We start from the raw sequence: 21287 nt of genomic DNA on the forward strand, positions 1-21287 counted from the left end.
TCATCTTTGAGCCATTCCCGAGTGAGATCCTTCTGGACACCTGCTAGTGTTAATTATCCGGTGGAGCGATCCGGGATTCATACTGTCATTGTAAAGGCTCATTGTTTGCAGGCACTTGGTGAGTGTTGACTGCCTAAGGGGTCACGCGGTGTGGTGGAAGTTTGTCAATCATATTTACTTCACTTCATGATGACGGGTCATCCCTTTGGATTTGTCAGATGGACTCTTACACAGAATGCTAGTACATCTTTCTCACCTGATTGTTGAATTTGCACATATTGTATATGTATGCATTTATTTTAAGCGCTGCTTATGTGGTACTTCCTTGTCTTAGACTTTGAGGCTATTCACATCCTTTTATCAATCTGTATATATCAAGGCAGCTGCTAGATATTGCTAATTTACTGTATTCGTACAGTTTAGCACATCCTCATCCTCCTACCAGCGCAGGGTGATAGAGATATTGGGCTTTGGTTTTATATTCTCTTTCTTTGGTTTTATGAATGTGCTAAAGCCTAAATGCAGTGAAAATAATTATTCCCACAATGTAACAGTAAATTCCATTCATATAAAATATGACAATAAATCACAATAAAATAAGTTATGAAATAAGTTAGGTCAGGTGCGTGCAACAAGTTGAAGTGTGTAAACCTATCTATAACGAAAAGTCCATAAATGAATTCCAGTGTGCAAATCTAAAGTGTCACTTCACTTGTCAGATGCTTCCACCTCCTTCAGTGCTCAAGTGACCGACCAACACACTTAATGGTGGTGGCACTGCTGGATAGCGTCTGGGTGGCACTGGCACTGACTGCACTGGTTCAAAAAGCCATATATATTTAATTATTTCAATTCTCAATCTCATAGGTCCTCTCTTCATAAGATATTAATAACTTAAGATTAGGTGATGAACTTCTTGGCGGCCCTGGCAGGATGACGGGGACAACCGCCATTTCTGGAGCCGAGCCGCTGTGATTCCCCAACATGTGACAGCCAGGAGATATAGTGGCTAGTAGTGCTCAACAATACCCTTTTATATATAAAAATGAAATAAAATATACTGACTCACAATTTAGTAGTAGTAGTAGGTAGCGTGTAGCAAATGGCAGCACAACTCAATTCAATCAATCCCACAGCCTCGCTCGCGCCGCTGCCTGCGGAATCACTGTCATGATCATCAAGTTAAGAGACCGCACTGGAGGAGCCGTGCTGCCGTCTTCCCGCTCGATGTCTCCGCCTCTAAACGTGTTGTGTGTCACTCAGACTCCACCCCTTAGGGCCCTTATTGAGAGGAGTTGTGATGCAGGCGGCGGGACGCGGGAGCAGGACTCGGAGCATTTTCTTCGTCATCTCATCTTCTTCTCTATGAGGTGAGTGAGGTGGACCGTGGAGAGGGCCTAATCCTTGCCATGGCAAATGTGCCATTTGAGAAACAAAATAATCAATATAAAATATTAATATATTATATACACACGGGTCATGGTTGGCTTTTTTGAACCAAGAAGAGTGAGACTGACGGCTATGATGATTATCCGACCATCCATGGTCCATGGACCATAAGTGTTGTGTTGTGGTGGTGCCTGTGCTTCCTGCGGCCTGCCTCTGCCTGTGCGGCTGTGCCTGCACTGCAGTGGCCACTGGCAGTGGCACTTAACTTGAGCAAAGCAAATGAGCACTACTAGTGTGAAGGACAGGTGGTGGAAGCATGTTCTGACAAGTTCTTATAATGAAAATAATATAAACAGCTTTTTGAACCAGTGCAGTGCCAGTGCTACTAAGGTGAGAGGCTATCCAGTCCACCACTTTACTTGAGCAGATCACAGAAGAAAGGTGGAAGCATCTGACAGCAAGTGACAAGCACTTCTTAGATTGCACACTGGAATTCAGTTATGGACTTTTCGTTATAAAGTTTAGTTTACACACTTAAACTTGCACCTAAATTATTCACAATCACAACTTATTTTATTGTGGTATTGTCATATATATATTTTATATGAATTAAATTTACATTGTGGGAATAATTTGCACTGCATTTAGCACAGACATGTCACTTTATTTTTGATACTGTGGGCGATGATTTTGAATACACGAAGAATATATATATATATATATATATATATATATATATATATATATATATATATATATAATTGCAGGCACTTTATTAGCATTTTTAGCACAGCCACTTTGTTAGTAGTTTTTGATGCATTTTTCACTTTAAGCGTTGTAGGTTTTATGAAGCTGGCCTGGCACATCATCATCAATTGAGCAAATCAAATCAAACCGCGATTAAGAAGACTGCGCATGCTCCTGTTCTGCCTTTTGATCAGCTGAAAAGATGGACGAACCAAAAACACTAACTTCCACCCCTGGCCATTCAACTTCAAGTGATCTGCCTGGCTGTGAGAGTGAGGAAGCTCAGGAAGGAGACCACCCCTGGCTTTAAAAGGTGGATGCTTTAAAAGGGGAAGGGAGGGACATACTTTATCTGTTTTTTGTTTACAAAAAGTTACAGCCTAAGGAATTGTGATTGTCCTTTAGGTTAATCATTTGAATAAATCATTTTAAATAATAAAAAACAATATGATGTTCAAACTTTTGACTTCTTTCTTTAATAACTACATAACACAGTACTTGTACTTCTACTTTCAGTACTTGAGTAGAATTTTTTTTTCAAAACTACTGGTACTTTTTACTTTTAGTACTTAAGAAGCAATTTTTTTGAAAAAACTACTTGCAATACTTAATTAAAAAAATGTTGAATACTTTAGTACTTCTACTTAAGTAACTTTTCCTGGAGCACTTCCACTTCTACTCAAGTCACTTTTTGATCGAGCACTTGTACTTTTACTCAAGTAGAAATTTCGAGTACTTTATACAAGTCTGCACCCCGGTCATACAAATATTCGTTGACGGCTTTTTCTTGTTGGAGCAGGCGGTCGAACATTAGGAGTGTTGAATTCCAACGTGTCGGGCTGTTGCAAATCAAGCGCTTCACTGGCATGTTGTTTCGCCGCTGAATATCTGAAAAGTGCGCCATGGCCGTGTAGGAACGCCTGAAATGGCCCCACACCTTCCTGGTCTGCTTGAGGACGTCCTGTAAGCCTGGGTACTTATGCACAAAGCGTTGTACAATCAGATTCAACACATGTGCCATGCACGGTACATGTGTCAACTTGCCCAAATTTAATGCCGCCAACAAATTGCTTACGTTGTCACACACCACTTTGCCGATCTCCAGTTGGTGCGGGGTCAGCCACTGATCCACCTGTGCGTTCAGGTCGGACAGTAGTGCTGGTCCGGTGTGACTCTCTGCTTTCAGGCAAGCCAACCCCAAGACAGCGTGACACTGTCATATCCGGCATGTGGAATAGCCCCTGGGGAGCTGGGGGGGTGCAGTTGGTGTGGAGCAAGACGCAACAGCAGAAGAGGACTCAGCCGAGGAGGTTAGCAAAGAGGATGGAGTAGGAGGAGTAGAGGAGGTGGCAGCAGGCCTGCCTGCAAGTCGTGGCGGTGTCACCAACTCCTCTGCAGAGCCACGCATTCCATGCTTGGCAGCCGCCAGCAGGTTTACCCAATGCGCAGTGTAAGTGATATACCTGCCCTGACCGTGCTTTGCAGACCAGGTATCAGTGGTTAGATGGACCCTTGCCCCAACACTGTGTGCCAGACATGACATGACTTCCTTTTTCACAATAGAGTACAGGTTGGGGATTGCCTTTTGTGAAAAAAAATTTTGGCCGGGTACCTTCCACTGCGGTGTCCCAATAGCGACAAATTTTTTGAAGGCCTCAGACTCCACCAGCTTGTATGGTAAAAGCTGGTGGGCTAAGAGTTCCGACAAGCCAGCTGTCAGACGCCGGGCAAGGGGGTGACTCTGTGACATTGGCTTCTTACGCTCAAACATTTCCTTGACAGACACCTGACTGTGGGCAGATGAGCAGGAACTGCTGAAGGTGAGAGGCGGAGTGGCGGGTTGTTGATAGGGGGCAAGGAGGACAGCAGTGGTTGAAGTGGCTGAAGATGCTGGACCAGGAGGAGGATGGTGGCTTTAAGTTTGTGTGCTGCTTGTACTCATGTGTTGATCCCATAGGCATTTGTGATGTGAGATCATGTGCCTTCGCAAAGCAGTTGTACCTAGGTGGGTGTTGGACTTCCCAAGACTCAGTTTCTTTTGGCACAGGTTGCAAATGGCATCGCTGTTATCAGAGGCAGACACACAAAAAAAATGCCACACTGCTGAGCTTTGCAATGATGGCATTCTGGTGGTGGCAACAGCTTGCGTTGATTGGCGTGCTGTCTGGCTGACCCCAGGTGCCGATACATGCTGTCTGACTGTGCCACTAGCTCCTTGCGATGACCTCCCCCTGCTTCCAACTCGTCTCCTCCTCCTCTCCGTCTCCCCATCTGAACTTTCCCCCTCTTCTTCTTCTCTTCGAGCAGGCACCCAGGTGACATCCACGGACACATCGTCATCATCAGCCGCTTCACTTGACAACTCAGCAAAGGCAGCAGCAGCAGCAGGTACAACATCATCATCATCATCATCACAATGTACGTCCATGTTTATAATGCTGCCTGACTGAGACATATCCCCGTTATCTACATCCTCTGGCACTAATGGTTGCGCATCACTTATTTCTTCCAACTGATGTGTAAATAACTCCTCTGACCGATCAAGTGAAGCGGCTGTGGTGCTAGTGTTGGTGGTGGTGCCGGCGGGCGAGTGGTAAATTGAGAGGTGCCCAAAGCTGAGCTGGAGGAGGATGGTGCATCAAGGTTCCGAGCGGAAGCTGTAGAAGATTGGGTGTCCTGTGTAAGCCAGTCAACTATGTCCTCAGAATTTTTTGAGTTCAGGGTACGTGGCTTCTGAACACTGGGCATTATTCTAGGGCCAATTATGGGCATTATCACAGCACCATGACCACGACGGCCCCTGAGGGGTGGCCTGCCTCTGCCTGTGATTTTTTTTAGATTTGTGGTACTATGCGTGCAAGGTGCTGTGCCACCGTATGAGTGGTGGGCACTGCAGTGGGCACAGTACACTCTGTGGACCCGACACTCACTGGCAGGCCAGGCAACTGCAATTATAGAAAATATATATTTTTTTAATTTGCAAGGTGCTGTGCCACCGTATATATGAGTGGTGGGCACTGCAGTGGGCACAGTACACTCTGTGGACCTGACACTCACTGGCAGGCCAGGCAACTGCAATTATAAAAAATATATATTTTTTTAATTTGCAAGGTGCTGTGCCACCGTATATATATGAGTGGTGGGCACTGCAGTGGGCATAGTACACTCTGTGGACCTGACACTCACTGGCAGGCCAGGCAACTTCAATTATAAAAAATATATATTTTTTTAATTTGCAAGGTGCTGTGCCACCGTATATATACGAGTGGTGGGCACTGCAGTGGGTACAGTACACTCTGTGGACCTGACACTCACTGGCAGGCCAGGCAACTGCAATTATAAAAAATATATATACGGTGGCACAGCACCTTGCAAATTAAAAATATATATATGAGTGGTGGGCACTGCAGTGGGTACAGTACACTCTGTGGACCTGACACTCACTGGCAGGCCAGGCAACTGCAATTATAAAAAATAATTTTGTTTTTAATTTGCAAGGTGCTGTGCCACTGTATATATATATATATATATATATATATATATATATATATATGAGTGGTGGGCACTGCAGTGGGCACAGTACACTCTGTGGACCGGACATTCACTGGCAGGCCAGGCAACTGTAATTATAAAAAATAATTTGTGCAATGTGACGGCGCGGCCCCTATCTCCATTCCCAGTCGATGCCTCATGAGGGAAAACGTGTCGGGGAGAAGCCTGTGCTGTCACCACCTGTGGTCCGTGCTGCAGAGCGGTCACGATTGAAATAACATTTGCCTATTTATCCAACTTTAAATGTAAGTGTTCTACCTTTACTAATAAAGTCTTATAAGAGGTAATGCACTATTGCCTGTTTTATTCTCCTTTTGGGCATTATCTGTGACTGAGTGTGAGGGGTACAGGAAAGAGATTAACCTCCCCATGGCAACAGGAGTCTGAACAGGATCTGCTAGAAAGTTCACTGCCTGACAGTCTGGATAGCCACAAATTGAAAGTTCTACACCCGCACAAACCGGTTCAGTGATTTGAGGTCCATAAAGGGCTCTTTAATGGAAAGAGCCTGTAGATCACCAATTCTTCTTGCTGTAGTGATGGCTACTTTTAGAGAAAGAAATTTTAGTGAGATTTCCTTTAAAAGGTTCAAAAAGGGTCCTTAGATAACGCCTCTAGGACCCTGTTCAGGTCCCAAGGAGGGAACCTGTCTTTAGTAGGGTTGAGCGAACACAGACTGTATTATTCGTGTTTGTACCGAATAATTGGATTTTTGTTACCCGAACACAGACCCGAAAACTTTACTGTATGTTCGGGTAAAAATCCGTGTTCGGTCATTTTATTTCCGGGTTTTGTATGCATTGGCGCGGTTTTCATGGCGGGCTTTCAACAGCCAATCAACAAGCGTTTAACTGGTGTGCCTTAAGCCATCCCAGCCATGCCTACAAATGTATTAGTAGCTGTGATTGGCCATCTGAAGCATGTGACCAAGTCTTTATAAGTCCAAGACGGAGCGCCGCTGTGTCATTCTGCTGTGTTAGTTCAGGGACAGAGCACACATCATACGTGCTGGCTGCTGATTAGGGACAGACAGGCAAAAACCATTTGTGTCCGGATAGAATTGAGGGACAGGTCGGAGTGTGTTAGGCAGGGCAAGTTGTAGGGCATTTTAGGGAGAGGCTGCTGATTTTTAGGGTCAGTTTTCTACAATCGATTTTGCAGTGACCGATCTTATCAATCCTTTTAGGGAGAGGCTGCTGATTTTTAGGGTCAGACAGTGTGTTCTACAATCGATATTGCTGGGTGGGGTTTGCAGTGACCGATCTTATAAATCCTTTTAGGGAGAGGCTGCTGATTTTTAGGGTCAGACAGTGTGTTCTACAATCGATATTGCTGGGTGGGGTTTGCAGTGACCGATCTTATCAATCCTTTTTGGGAGAGGCTGCTGATTTTTAGGGTCAGACAGCGTGTTCTACAATCAATGTTGCTGGGTGGGGTTTGCAGTGACCGATCTTATCAATCCTTTTAGGGAGAGGCTGCTGATTTTTAGGGTCAGACAGTGTGTTCTACAATCGATATTGCTGGGTGGGGTTTGCAGTGACCGATCTTATCAATCCTTTTAGGGAGAGGCTGCTGATTTTTAGGGTCAGACAGTGTGTTCTACAATCGATATTGCTGTGTGGGGGGGGGGTTTCCAGTGACCGATCTTATCAATCCTTTTAGGGAGAGGCTGGAGATAGGCAGGTGTCAGTGGTCCACATTGATTTTGCTGTGTGTGGGGTGCAGTGAACACAATCTTTTTTGCCCACTGAGGAGGAGGGAGAAAAGTCTTTTTCTATCAGTCACTGTGTGCAGCGTTTTTCGTTCAGCTGTGCTGTGCTGACTCTGATCATACACTGCTGTGTTCAGTGTTCACATGTGCTATTATTGAGTGGTTTCAAAAATCATACACTTTTTTCTATTCCACTATTCAATATACAGCCTTGGGTTAAAAAAATTAAATTGTGGCCTGCAGCAGAGCTGAATGATATAAGACACTGCTGTTCACATGTGCTATTGATGAATCATACCAATCTTAGATCATATTTTCTATTCCGCTATTCAATAAAAACCCTTGGGTATAAACAATTAAATTGCGGGATAGTCTGTGTTGGTACGTGTGAGATACACCTTTCCAATTTTTGGGGTTCATCTCATACTTCTGAAGATTTGAGGGTCCTGCCTGTTCCGTACTCCTCCTACTCCTCATCCTGCCTTTAGGGGTACAAAAAATAGTAATTGGGGCCTAGTCTGGTTGTGTACGCGTGAGATACATACACTTTTTTTGATCATATTTTCTATTCCGCTATTCAATAAAAACCTTTGGGTATAAACAATTAAATTGCGGGATAGTCTGTGTTGGTACGTGTGAGATACACCTTTCCAATTTTTGGGGTTCATCTCATACTTCTGAAGATTTGAGGGTGCTGCCTGTTCCATACTCCTCCTACTCCTCATCCTGCCTTTAGGGGTACAAAAAATAGTAATTGGGGCCTAGTCTGGTTGTGTACGTGTGAGATACATACACTTTTTTTGATCATATTTTCTATTCCGCTATTCAATAAAAACCTTTGGGTATAAACAATTAAATTGCAGGAGAGTCTGTGTCGGTACGTGTGAGATACATACACCTTTTGATATCATATTTTCTATTCCGCTATTTAATCAAAACCTTTGGGTATAAACAATTAAATTGCCGGATAGTCTGTGTCGGTACGTGTGAAATACACCTTTCCAATTTTTGGGGCGCATCTCATACTGCCGAGGATTTGAGGATGCTTCAGTCTGCCTCCTGCCTGTTCCGAACTCCTCCTACTCCTCATCCTGCCTTTAGGGTACAAAAAATTGTAATCGGGGCCTAGTCTGTGTTTGTACGTGTGAGATACACTGTTTTGTAAAATTTGTCCTATTCTGCTATTCAATATACACCCTCTTTGAGTGTAAAAAATTTAATTGCGGGATAGTCTGTATCGGTACATGTGAGATGCGCCAAACAAATTTAAAAAGGTGTATCTCCTTCTACCGCCGAGGATTGCAGGGCGCTTCAGTTTGCCTCCTGTTCCCAACTCCTCCTACTCCTCTTCCTCATCCTACCTTTAGGGTACAAAAAATTGTAATCAGGGCCTAGTCTGTGTTTTTACGTGTGAGCTACACCTTTTTTTATCCTTTTTCCTATTCCGCTATTCAATATACACCCTTTTGGGGTAAAAAACATTAAATTGCGGCATAGTTTGCATATTTGAATGTGAGATACACCCGTGCGATACTGTTGTTGTTTTGTTCCGCTATTCAATAAAAACCTTTCTAGGGCAAGATCATAAATTACAGAAAATATGTCAAATTGGGGCCGTGGCCTGGGTCGTGGTGCTGCTGGTAGAGCTCCTGTTGCAAGGAGAGGACGTGGTCGATCTGTGCCAGCTACACGCACAAATGAAACACCTTCCTCAAGTGTTAGTAGGCGACAGAACCTGCAGCAGTATTTGGTAGGGCATCATAGGCCTCTAGAAGTGATGATGCCAGAACACGTAGAGGTGATAGTAGATTGGTTTGCTACTGACAGTGCCTCCAGTTCCTTCACATTGTCTCCCACCCAGTCTACTGCAGAAAGGTCAGAGTTGGCACCTGCAGCCGATGTCCAACCGTCTTTCACTTCACCCCCTTGCAAATCAGGCAAGCAGTCTGAGCCCCAAGCCATACAGCAGTCTCTTCTTCTTTTCGAGGACTCTGTCAGCAGGGTTTCCCAGGGCCATCCACCTAGCCTTGCCCCAGAAGTGGAAGAGATTGAGTGCAGCGATGCCCAACCACTTATTTCTCAAGATGAGTACATGCAAGGACCATCGCAGCACGTCTCCGATGATGACGAAACGCAGGTGCCAACTGCTGCTGCGCTCAGAATTGTGGAGACCGACAAGGAAGGCAGGGGTGAAGACTGGGTGGAAGGTGATGTGGAGGACGATGAGGTCCTCGACCCCACATGGAATGAAGGTCATGCAGGTGACCTGAGTAGTTTGGAGGAAGAGGCAGTGGTCGCACAGAGCAACCAGCACAGCAGAAGAGGGAGCAGGGTGCAGAAGCGGAGCGGCCGTGCCCTAGACTCTACGCCTGCTACTGCCCAACGCAGCAAGGGAACGAGCGCACCAAAGCCAGCTCAATGGAGTTCTCTAGCGTGGAAGTTCTTTAGAAAATATGCTGAAGACAGGACACGAATGGTTTGCACCCTGTGCAATCAGAGCCTGAAGCGAGGCATAAACCTTCTCAACCTGAGCACAACCTGCATGATCAGGCATCTAAGTGCAAAGCACGAGCTGCAGTGGAGTAGACACCTTCAAAACCAAGAAAGGTCTCTGGCTCATCCTGCTTCCTCTTCTGCTGCAGTCTCGGCTGCTCCAGCCACATCTGTAGTGATACCGGCACCTGCCACCCCGCAAACAGACGATCTGTCAGCAACACCACCACCTGGGTCACCAACCATCTCCACAATGTCCAGTGGAAGCGTTCAGCTTTCCATCTCCCAATCACTTGAGAGGAAGAGGAAGTACCCCCCTACCCACCCACGATCCCTGGCCCTGAATGCCAGCATTTCAAAATTCTTGGCCTTTGAAATGCTGTCATTCCGTCTGGTGGAGACGCACAGTTTTAAAAACCTTATGTCGGTGGCTGTCCCACAGTACGTCGTGCCCAGCCGCCACTACTTTTCCAGGCAAGCCATCCCTTTCCTGCACAACCAAGTGGGGGAAAAAATCAGGTGTGCACTGCGCAACGCAATCTGTGGCAAGGTACACCTATCTACCGATACGTGGACCAGTAAGCACGGTCAGGGGCATTATATCTCCCTAACGGCACACTGGGTAAATGCAGTGGCGGATGGGCCTAAGGCGGATAGCAATTTGGCGCATGTCCTTCCACCACCGAGGATTGCAGGGCGCTTCAGTTTGCCTCCTGTTCCTAACTCCTCCTACTCCGCTTCCTCATCCTCTACCGCCACCTCATCCGGACAGCGTAACACCTTCACCACCAACTTCAGCACGGCCAGGGGTAAACGACAGCAGGCAGTTTTAAAACTTGCCTGTTTGGGGGAAAAAACCACACACCGCGCAGGAGTTGTGGAGGAGCATGGAACAGCAGACAAATGAGTAGTTGCTGCCAGCGAGCCTCAAGCCCGGCCTGGTGGTGTGCGATAACGGGCGAAATCTCATAGCAGCTCTGGGCCTAGCCGGTTTGACGCACATCCCTTGCCTGGCGCATGTGCTGAATTTGGTGGTGCAGAGGTTCCTTAAAAACTACCCCGATATGTCAGAGCTGCTGCAGAAAGTGCGGGCCGTCTGTGCGCACTTTCGACGTTCTCACCCTGCTGCTGCTCGCCTGTCAGCGCTGCAGCGTAACTTCGGCCTTCCCACTCACCGCCTCATATGTGACGTGCCCACAAGGTGGAACTCCACCTTGCACATGCTGGAAAGACTGTGCGAGCAGCAGCAGGCCATAGTGGAGTTTCAGCTGCAGCACGCACGCGTGAGTCGCTCTGCGGAACAGCACCACTTCACCACCAATAACTGGGCCTCCATGTGAGACCTGTGTGCCTTGTTGCGCTGTTTTGAGTATTCCACCAACATGGCCAGTGCCGATGACGCCGTTCTCAGCTTAACTATCCCACTTCTATGCCTCCTTCAAAAAACAATTCGGGCGATGATGGAAGAGGATGTGGCACAGGATGAGGAGGAGGAGGAGGAGGAGGATGATGAAGAGGTAACATTTCCAAGGCTTTGAGGGCAGTCATTCACAAGGGGCTCTGAGGGTGGGTTCCTGCACACACAAACGCCAGGGACACAATTGTCCAGCAGGGGCACAGTTCTGGAGGATGAGGAGCTGGAGGAGGAGATGGAACCATGTTCACAGCAGGGTGGCACCCAGGCCAGCTCATGGCCATCACTGGTGCGTGGCTGGGGGGATACAGAGGACACAGACGATACACCCCCCACAGAGGACAGCCTTTCATTGCCTCTGGGCAGCCTGGCACACATGAGCGATTACATGCTGCAGTGTCTCCACGACCGCCGAGTTGCCCACATTCTAACTTGTGCTGATTACTGGGTGGCCACGCTGCTGGATCCCTGTTACAAGGACAACGTACTGTCCTTAATTCACTCACTGGAGCGCGATCGCAAGATGCGCGAGTACAAGCGCACGCTGGTAGATGCGATGCTGCTGACATTCCCACCTGATAGCGGGGCCACAGTGGAAGCACAAGGCCAAGGCAGAGGAGGAGGGGAAGAGGTCGCCAACGCAACCAGGGCACCGCCAGCACCTCAGAAGGCAGGGTTAGCATGGCCGAAATGTGGAAAAGCTTTGTCAGCACGCCACAACAAACAGCAGCACCAGCAGCTCATATGGAACGTCTTAGCAGGAGGCAGCATTTCACCAACATGGTGGAGCAGTATGTGTGCACACGACTAGACGTACTGAATGACGGTCTGCCCCCTTCAACTTCTTGGTCTCCAAGTTGGGCACATGGCCTGAGCTTGCCCTTTACGCCTTGGAGGTGCTGGCGTGCCCTGCAGCCAGTGTATTATCTGAACGGGTATTTAGCATGGCTGGGGGAGTTATCACAGACAAGCGCAGCCGCCTGTCCAGAGACAATGTGGACAAGCTCACGTTCATTAAAATGAACCAGGCATGGATCCCACGGGACTTTTCCGTACCTTGTGCAGAATAGCGATGGATGCCGACCTTACCCAGCCATTGTTCTATTTTTGCTCTCACTCTTTTGGGGTGTACACATTTAAAATTTCTGAAAAAAAGCAGTGTTGGCTACCTCGTCCTCCTCAGGGCCAGATTAACATAGGGGCTATTGGAGCTGCAGCGCCAGGCCCCTACCTTTTATATAGGCCCCGGGTTGGCCATATTCACTGTTACCGCTCTTCTGTCACTTGTAAACACAGAAGTCTGGCTTCTATGCTCGCTTCCCCAGGCAGCTCCCTCAGAACCTCCCCACACAGCACAAAGGCCGGACAAGGAGGGACAGTTGCCGATGCATGGATGTGTTTATGGGCTTCAGAGACAGCATCCCATGTGGAATTAGGCATGCATGGCTGCACCCTTCCTCCTCTGGGTGCATGCCAAGGCACGGCCCTTAAGGCCCTTCAAAATCCTCAGCACCCAGCCCATGATGCTCTTAATCCGGCCCTGGTCCTCCTCCACCGCCGCTTCCACCTACACCGCCCATAGGTGTGTGCAGCCTATTGCATTAGGGTGTGCACCCCAAAGTTTAAATACACATGCATGTGTTTGCCTACATGTACATGGCCCCAATACATTACTCTCCCTGCTGGCAAAGAGAAATAGAGCAGAGCAGGTCCGAGGGAGATCTTTCCTATCTCCTCACTGGCAAATAGAGCGATAATGCTATGTGCCCTAGGTGATTAGGGTGTGCCCAGGTACACCCGGCACACCCTGTGCGCACGCCTATGACACCGCCACATCCACCACCACCTCAACCTCCCTCCTACTCCATATGGGCCTCGTCCTTCAGAGATGAAGAACATTGTTTTATTTTTCTGTTTTTTTTGTTGTTTTAAGTTATTTCCCTATCCACATTTGTTTGCAGAGCACTCGCCATGCTCTTAACTACGTTTTGCTGCCATTTGCAGCACTCTAGCCCTTTCCATTGGTGTTTTAGAGCCATTTTAGTGCCTGAAAGTTCGGGTCCCCATTGACTTCAATGGGGTTCGGTGTCCGGGAAAAGTTCGGCAAAAGTCCGGGACACGGACCCGGACTTTTTTTAAAGTTCGGCCGAACCCGCCGAACACGGACATCCAGGTGTCCGCTCAACTCTAGTCTTTAGTAATAGGGGTAACCCTTTGTCTAGCCAACAAAAATCTTTTAACGGCTCTTTTGCCAGACTGGAGTCCAAAAAAACTGAAAGAGCCACTATCTGTACCTTAAGGGTGTTCACCACCACACCCTTATCTACTCCATCTTGCAAAAATTCCAGGATCATGGGAGTAGAGGTAGCAGCAAGTCCTTTTGCTTCTTCCAGGCACAGAATTTTTTCCATACTTTCAAATACATTTTTCTAGTGACTGTTTTTCTGCTCAGTAAGAGTATCTACAACTTTATCTGAGCATCCCTTTGCTCTAAGCAATTGTTGTTCAGTAACCAGGCCATCAGATGGAAGAAACCTGGGTTCGGACACTGTACTGGTCCCTGAGACAGAAGGACTGGGGAGACGGAGATGCCAAGGACAGGCTATGGACATGGCTTTCAGGATTGGGAACCATGGCCTTTTGGGCCACCAGGGAGCGATCAGAATTAAATTCAGATCCTGCGTCCTGCTCAATTTCTGGAGCACTCTGGGAATTAGCATCAGATGTGGAAAGGCGTAGGCCAGATTGAACTTCCAGGGCTGAGCTAAGGCATCCAGCCCTACCATTTCTTTGGACCTGGTTAGGGAGAAGAAGTTCTTCACCTTCTTGTTCAGAGCTGAGGCAAATAGGTCTATCTCTGGTTGCCCAAACCTCTCTACTACAGATTGGAAGACTTTGGGATTCAATTCCCATTCCCCTTCTTTGATGCTGTAGCGGCTGAGAAAATCCGCCTGCAGGTTGTCCTTTCCCCTGATGTGGACAGCTGCTAGTGAGATTACCCTCCCTTCAGTCCATCCCAAGATGTCTTGGGTTAGGGTAAGGAGAGATCTCGATCTGGTCCATCCCCGTCGGTTCAGATAGGCCACAGTTGTGGTGTTGTCTGATAATATCAGAACCTCTCTGTTCCATATGAGTTTCCGAAAGGCTTTTAGGGCTTTTCCTACTGCCTTCAGTTCTCTGAAGTTGGATGAGGCTTGTGCTGTTCGTTTGCCCCATATTCCCTGGGTTTGTGCCCCCTCTAGGTGGGCTCCCCAGCCTCTGGTACTGGCATCTGTGGTAATCCTTAGTGGGTCCCACTGACCCCATGGCCTGCCTTCTGCTAGGTTGTTTGAATTGGTCCACCATTCCAGGGAGGTCTGGACCTGTGGAGTGAGGACAACCATTTTGTCTAGCGACTCTATTCTTCTGTCCCAAGAGGACAGATGGAAGAACAGTAGTTCTCTTGCATGCAGCTGTGCCCACACAATGGCTGGGATACTGGCTGACATAAGGCCTAAGACTTTTAATACTTTTCTCCTGGGGCAAGATTGAGCATTCTTTAAGTCTAATACTGCCAAAACTATTAATTCCCTCTTCTCTTTGGGAAGAAAGAGTTTGTGACACCGAGTTCACCTGAAATCCCAGGAAGGATTGTAGCTGTGTTGGCACCAGGGGCGATTTTTCCCAATTTAGAAGCCATCCTAACTCTTGTAGGGGGGTTATTACTTGCTGGGTGTCTCTTTAGTTAGGCCTCTGTTTTTGCAAAAACCAGCAGGTCGTCCAGGTAAAGGATTAGAGCTATCCCTTGATCGCGTAACCAAGCCGCTGCTTCCGCTAGGATCTTGGTAAAGATTCCTGGACTGGAGGTTAGTCCAAATGGTAGTGCCCTGAACTGCCAGTGAGAGGTTCCTTTCTCTGTCACTATTGCAAACCTCAGAAACGTTCCTTTGGTACTGGGATGATTACCAGTTGTTCCGCCAGTTCCTGAATCTCTAATAGTAGGGCTTGCCCTTTTTGAGTTCTCTTGGGGACATGTGTAAGGGTTACTGTTGGAGGTGGTATTGATGCAAATTCCAGTCTGTAGCCTTCTTTTATGGTGCTGCGGATATATGGGGAGACTTATCTCTTCCCAGCTGGAAAGAAATTTACTCAGTCTGCCCCCTACTTTGACTTTTAAGTCATTTTTAATCCTTTACAGCTGAGGTTGAAGGAACGGACGCACTGTTTCTTGATCTTTCCTTCCGAAAATTCCAGCTCTTTGAAGGTTCCCTTTTCCTTCTTTGTTGTTTATTATCCCTGGGGCCACGAAAAAAATTCCTGTTAGCCTCTCTAAGTTTTGTGGGAAATTTCTTCCCTTTTTCTGAAGATCTGGAAAGGACATCGTCCAAACCTGAACCAAACAAAAGGGTCCCCTCAAATGGAAGACCACAAAGCTTGGTCTTGGATGTGAGGTTACCTTCCCACTCCTTAAGCCAAATAACTCTTCTGGCTGAGTTCAGGAGAGCTCCTGTTTTGGCAGATGCTTCTGATTCTAGTGCGGCGTCTGCCAGGTAGGCCAATGCCTTACTTATCACTGACAGGGAGTCCTGGATTTCGTGGGTTTTTGTCTGAGACAGACTTTTACTGAGTCTATCCACCCAGGAAAAGGCATTTCTGGCCACACAGGAGGCTGTTAGACCTGAAGCCATAGTAGCTGCATTGGCATCCCAAGCTTTTCCCAGTAAGTTTCTGCTTTTCGGCTCATGGCATCCTTGATGCTACCAGCATCTAGAAAGGAGAGATCTGATTTTATAGAAACTTGTGCCAGGGGAGCATCCAGTTTTGGTATTTTTAGGAATTTGCTTGTATCCTCCTCCTTAAAGGGGAATCTCCTCTTCCAGCAGAGCTCCATTTAACCTGTTCTCAGGTAATTGCAATTGCTGAAGAATCAAAGTCTTCAGTGAATGGTGAACATGAAAAACTCTAGAGGGACTCTTCCCTGTCCCTTTGTAGAGTTTATCCTGTGCCGTGGTTTCTCTAGGCAAACCAGGTATCTCTTCTGAGGCATAGATGGCCTGAAGGAAAACCTGCATATTTTCTAACCCAAAAAGGTTTTTTGCTGACTCTGCCTCGTCTGGGGCATCTGAGTCCTTATTCCCTTCAGCATCTGAGCAGGATGGGGAATCTGAGCGGCTCTCCTCTGGAGATAAACCTTCTGTCCTGACTCTAGTTGGGGGAAGGTTTTCTGTAGTTTGGAGTAATACCTGACTGTCCCACTCTTGATAGAGCTCTTCCTTTAGAAGAAGTCCCTTCCATTGAAGAGGGATCTATAGGGTCCACTCTATTAGCTCCTAGAGTGGACCTAACTGTCATCATAGTGGACAGCATTTCCTCCTGCGTTGTCTTAAAAGTCTTTCATCATTCCTGAAGTTTCCATTGCTGTCATTCTATAAAGGCATTTATAGCAAAAGGCCTTAGTGTGGGAGCTGGGCAACTTATCTGAGCAATTACCACACTTCCTATGAACAACGTGCCCTGACAATGCTGGTGTAGAGACAGAGGTTTCTTGTGGACCGCTCAAGGACTCTGGAAGACAGGATACAAGATAGTATACAGTTGTGTTCAAAATGATTCAACCCCCACTGAAATTGATTGTTTTGGCCAGTTTGACATTGATTTTGATCATTCAGTCATCCTGCTTACAATTAAATCAAAGAGGCACGTGTAGGTCAGACAAATATAACAACATTTATAATGAAAAAACCACAAATGTCTTTTCTGTGCTCACGTCATTATTAGTTTTATTCAACCCCCAAGTGACATTCAATCTTAGTACTTAGTACAACATCCTTTTACAGTTAGAACAGCTTTTAAATGTGAAGCATAGCTTGACACAAGTGTCTTGCAGCGATCTGTGGGTATCTTCGCCCATTCGTCATGGGCAAAAGCCTCCAGTTCAGGCACATTCTTAGGCTTGTGCACTGCAACTGCTTTCTTTAAGTCCCACCAGAGGTTCTCAATCGGATTTAAGTCTGATGACTGTGATGGCCACTCCAAAATGTTCCAGCCTTTAATCTGCAACCATGCTCTAGTGGACTTGGAGGTATGCTTGGGATCATTGTCCTGTTGAAAGGTCCAACGTCTCCCAAGCCTCAGGTTTGTGACGGACTGCATCGCATTGTCATCCAATATCTCCTGGTACTGAAGAGAATTCATGGTACCTTGCACATGCTGAAGCTTCCCTGTACCTGCAGAAGCAAAACAGCACCAAAGCATGATTGACCCCACGCCATGCTTCACAGTAGGCAAGGTGTTCTTTTCTTTATAGGCCTTGTTCTTCCTCCTCCAAACATAGCGTTGATCCATGGGCCAAAACAGTTCTAATTTTGTTTCATCAGTCCACAGAACACTATCCCAAAACTTCTGTGGTTTGTCCACATGACTTTTGGGATACTGCAGTCGACTCTTCTTATTCTTTGGAGACAGCAAGGGGGGTGCGCCTGGGAGTTCTAGCATGGAGGCCTTCATTATGCAGTGTGCGCCGTATTGTCTGAGGGGAAACTTTAGTACCCACATCTGACAAATCTTTTCTCAGTTCCTCAGCAGTCACACGGGGACTTTTCTCCACTCTACGCTTCAGGTAACGCACAGCAGTCAAAGTCAGCATCTTCTTTCTGCCACGACCAGGTAGCGTTTCAACAGTGCCCTTTGCCTTGAATTTGCGAATGATGCTTCCTATGGTGTCTCTTGGTATGTTTAACATCTTTGCAATCTTCTTATAGCCATTGCCCTTCCTGTGAAGAGTAATCACCTCTTCTCTTGTCTTCCTGGACCATTCTCTTGACTTCACCATGTTTGTAGAAGGAGCTGAGTATCACAGTAATTTTAAAGCTGCCTAATTGGTGCTTATTAGGCTTTATTGCTGCTCCCTGACATCCACAGGTGTTTTCAATACCTGATTGAAAACACTTCAAACACTTCAATGAACCTCTGTTTTTCAGAGTGGTAGTCTTTAAGGGGTTGAATAATTGTGTCAATGAAAAATTCACAAAATAAACATTTACTACTGTATTACAGAACCAATTGATGTCATTTTAGTTGCATATGGTTCTTTAAGAAGTCCTTGTAGGATTTCATTCTGAATACAATTACAAATGTACACTAAATTCCCTAAAACCCTTTACAGCATTGGAGGTTGAATAATTTTGAACACAACTGTAACTGTCATCATAGTGGACAGCATTTCCTCCTGCATTGTCTTAAAAAAAGTCTTTCATCATTCCTGAAGTTTCCATTGCTGTCATTCTATAAAAGCATTTATAGCAAAAGGCCTTAGTGTGGGAGCTGGGCAACTTATCTGAGCAATTACCACACTTCCTATGAACAACGTGCCCTGACAATGCTAGTGTAGAGACAGAGGTTTCTTGTGGACCGCTCAAGGACTCTGGAAGACAGGATACAAGATAGTATACAGTAAGTATCACCCTTCCTATAATAAATTATGACATGAGGACCATCTGTTTTTGAATCATTTCACTGCATCTGATTAGAAATTTGCTATCCTAGGAACCTAACAGGAAGCTGCACCCTATTTATAGCTCCTACTATCTAGGTCCAGCTACTTTTCCCCATTTTTATACCCTCCTCTGTTTAGATAATGATTACATTACACTATGATTTCATACACACTATGCTATTTTTCCAGGTGTATGATTCAACTACTCAATTCAAGAATTGGATACGCTTGAATCTCTACTCCTCAGGTATATCCGCACCAATTAACTCCATATATAGATGAAGACATGATTAACAGTGATATATAACAACATATGTTCCTATTTCAGTACCTATCCTTAGACCACCCTATCCCTACACACATCTTGTTTATTTGGGGGAACACTGGACCCCCATAACGCTTCTTTTTGGAGGACCCGATCACCCCATCATTCACCCACTGACATACCAAGGTACGATGTAACACAGATCCTACAACTTAAAATTATGTTGCCCCTAGACCAGCTCTCATATAAGGATATATACATTGCAGGAAGGTGATTCCGGTTGGAAACATACTCTCCTGCACTCGGACCCACTTAATACAGGATCTCGCCTCCATAGACGTACTAATGTTTCCACAAGGTATACCTCCTCTCTTACCATAGTATATATTTCACCTATAACTCGCAGGATATTTCCAAATAAAGTAACTACTCTACGTATCCCCCTATATATGCCAACACAGAAGCCATTGTGACCTTCCACTGGGTATCCTCACTGGGACCACATGTGGGAGGATCGGTACCCCTAGGACCCCCTCTTGGTGCACTGTCGGCACCCTATGCAGCGGACCTCTCCCTTCTCTGCTTTTATCAGCTGTGAGTCTCTTGTCAAATTCGGATCACTCTACTGGTATGCATTTCTGTACATCAAATGATATTCACACATGTAATGATTAACTACTCTGTTATATCTGTATATGAACATATATTTAACATACCACAACCTGTGTAACTAACAAAACTACTATCTGCTATGTTATGTAGGAAATCAAAATCTCTCCACATCCAGACCCCTGAAGAAAGGCCTTTTGAAGGATTTCCTTCAAAGCAAACATATGCCACTGAGTATATGTACCACTATCATCTTTATTGTCCTGGTTTTACATCCATACACACTCTCTGTATATATTGTAATATGTCTACATTCTAGATCTTTTACAGATCGATTTTAATATGTAAAATGATTTAAATTTTACTTTCTTGTGGAAGTGTATCACCGCTAAAATCCCGCAACCCAGGGGGACCCCTTGTCCACTTTTGAGGACCATAGAAAGAACATGGTGGGTTCCAATAAGTTCAAGAAAATGATACAACTTCCAGGTATTTTTTATGTCGGTAACCAGCAGTCTTAAAAAATGCATAGACCCAATAAGGGTTACATGTTCACTTCAGCACTTACCCTGCTCAGGCCTGGGTTTGGCTGCCGACACCTGGATCTGCCTCTCCTCTTCCTTCCCCCGGAGGATGAGTCGTGGAGGGCTTCATTTCCACAGCAGACATCCGAGCTCCAATAGCCTTGGATTCTGCTTTGCCGCTCGTAAGTGGCTCCGGCATCTCCTCCACGTTCTTCCGCTTTCCTGTGTCGCGCGTGTATGACGTTGCGCCGGAAGTTCCGGTTTTGAAGATGAGGCTTGAAGTGCCCGTCCGGCGGGAAATTCAAAAACCTTCGGTGGAGGAGAGCTGCTGGCGCCGGATCGCAAGACCTGGAAACATCCCGCAGGTGACCGAGGGCTTGCACCACATTGGGCGACCTGTGAGAAGCCTGGATGGGGCAGCAGGTAAAGCTCTGCTCGTGGGGTCCCCCAGGGGGAACCCGTGGCCTTCCGCTGAACCTGGCTCACAGGGTTACCTTTTGACTCCATAAGTCTGAAGGTTAGTAATAACACACGTATCTTGTAGGAAGAAACGCAATCTAAACTGAGGGCCTGAGGGAAGGGTGGGGCCTTTTAACTAATCTTACTTGATTGTGTTTCCGGTAGGAGGAGCCTCTCATCTCTCACTTTTGGGCCGTCCTGGAAGATGGGGAGAGAAAAATGTTTTTAAAAGGGACAGTGTAAAAAATACAAGAAGAAAAAAAAGGAAAAAAAAAAAAAGCACCTCGTCCCTCTGTGCTTGCGCGCAAATGCGAACACATACACAAGTCGCGCCCACATATTTATATGGTTTTCAAACCACACGTGAGGTATCGGCACGATTGTTCAAGCGAGAGAAATAATTCTAGCACTAGACCTCCTCTGAAACCCTAAACTGGTAACCTGTAGAAATGTTTAAAGCAACGCCTATGGACATTTAAGTACCAAAGTTTGTTACCATTCCACGAGCGTGTGCAATTTTGAAGCATGACATGTTCGGTATCAATTTACTTGGCGTAACATTCTCTTTCACATTAGAGAAAAAAATTGGGCCAACTACTGTTTTCATATTTTTTTATTCACATAAGTGTATTTTTTCCAAAAAAATTGTA

The sequence above is a fragment of the Pelophylax lessonae genome, assembly GCF_965119305.1.
Source record: "Pelophylax lessonae genome assembly, chromosome: 13".
Classification (NCBI taxonomy): Eukaryota; Metazoa; Chordata; class Amphibia; order Anura; family Ranidae; genus Pelophylax; species Pelophylax lessonae.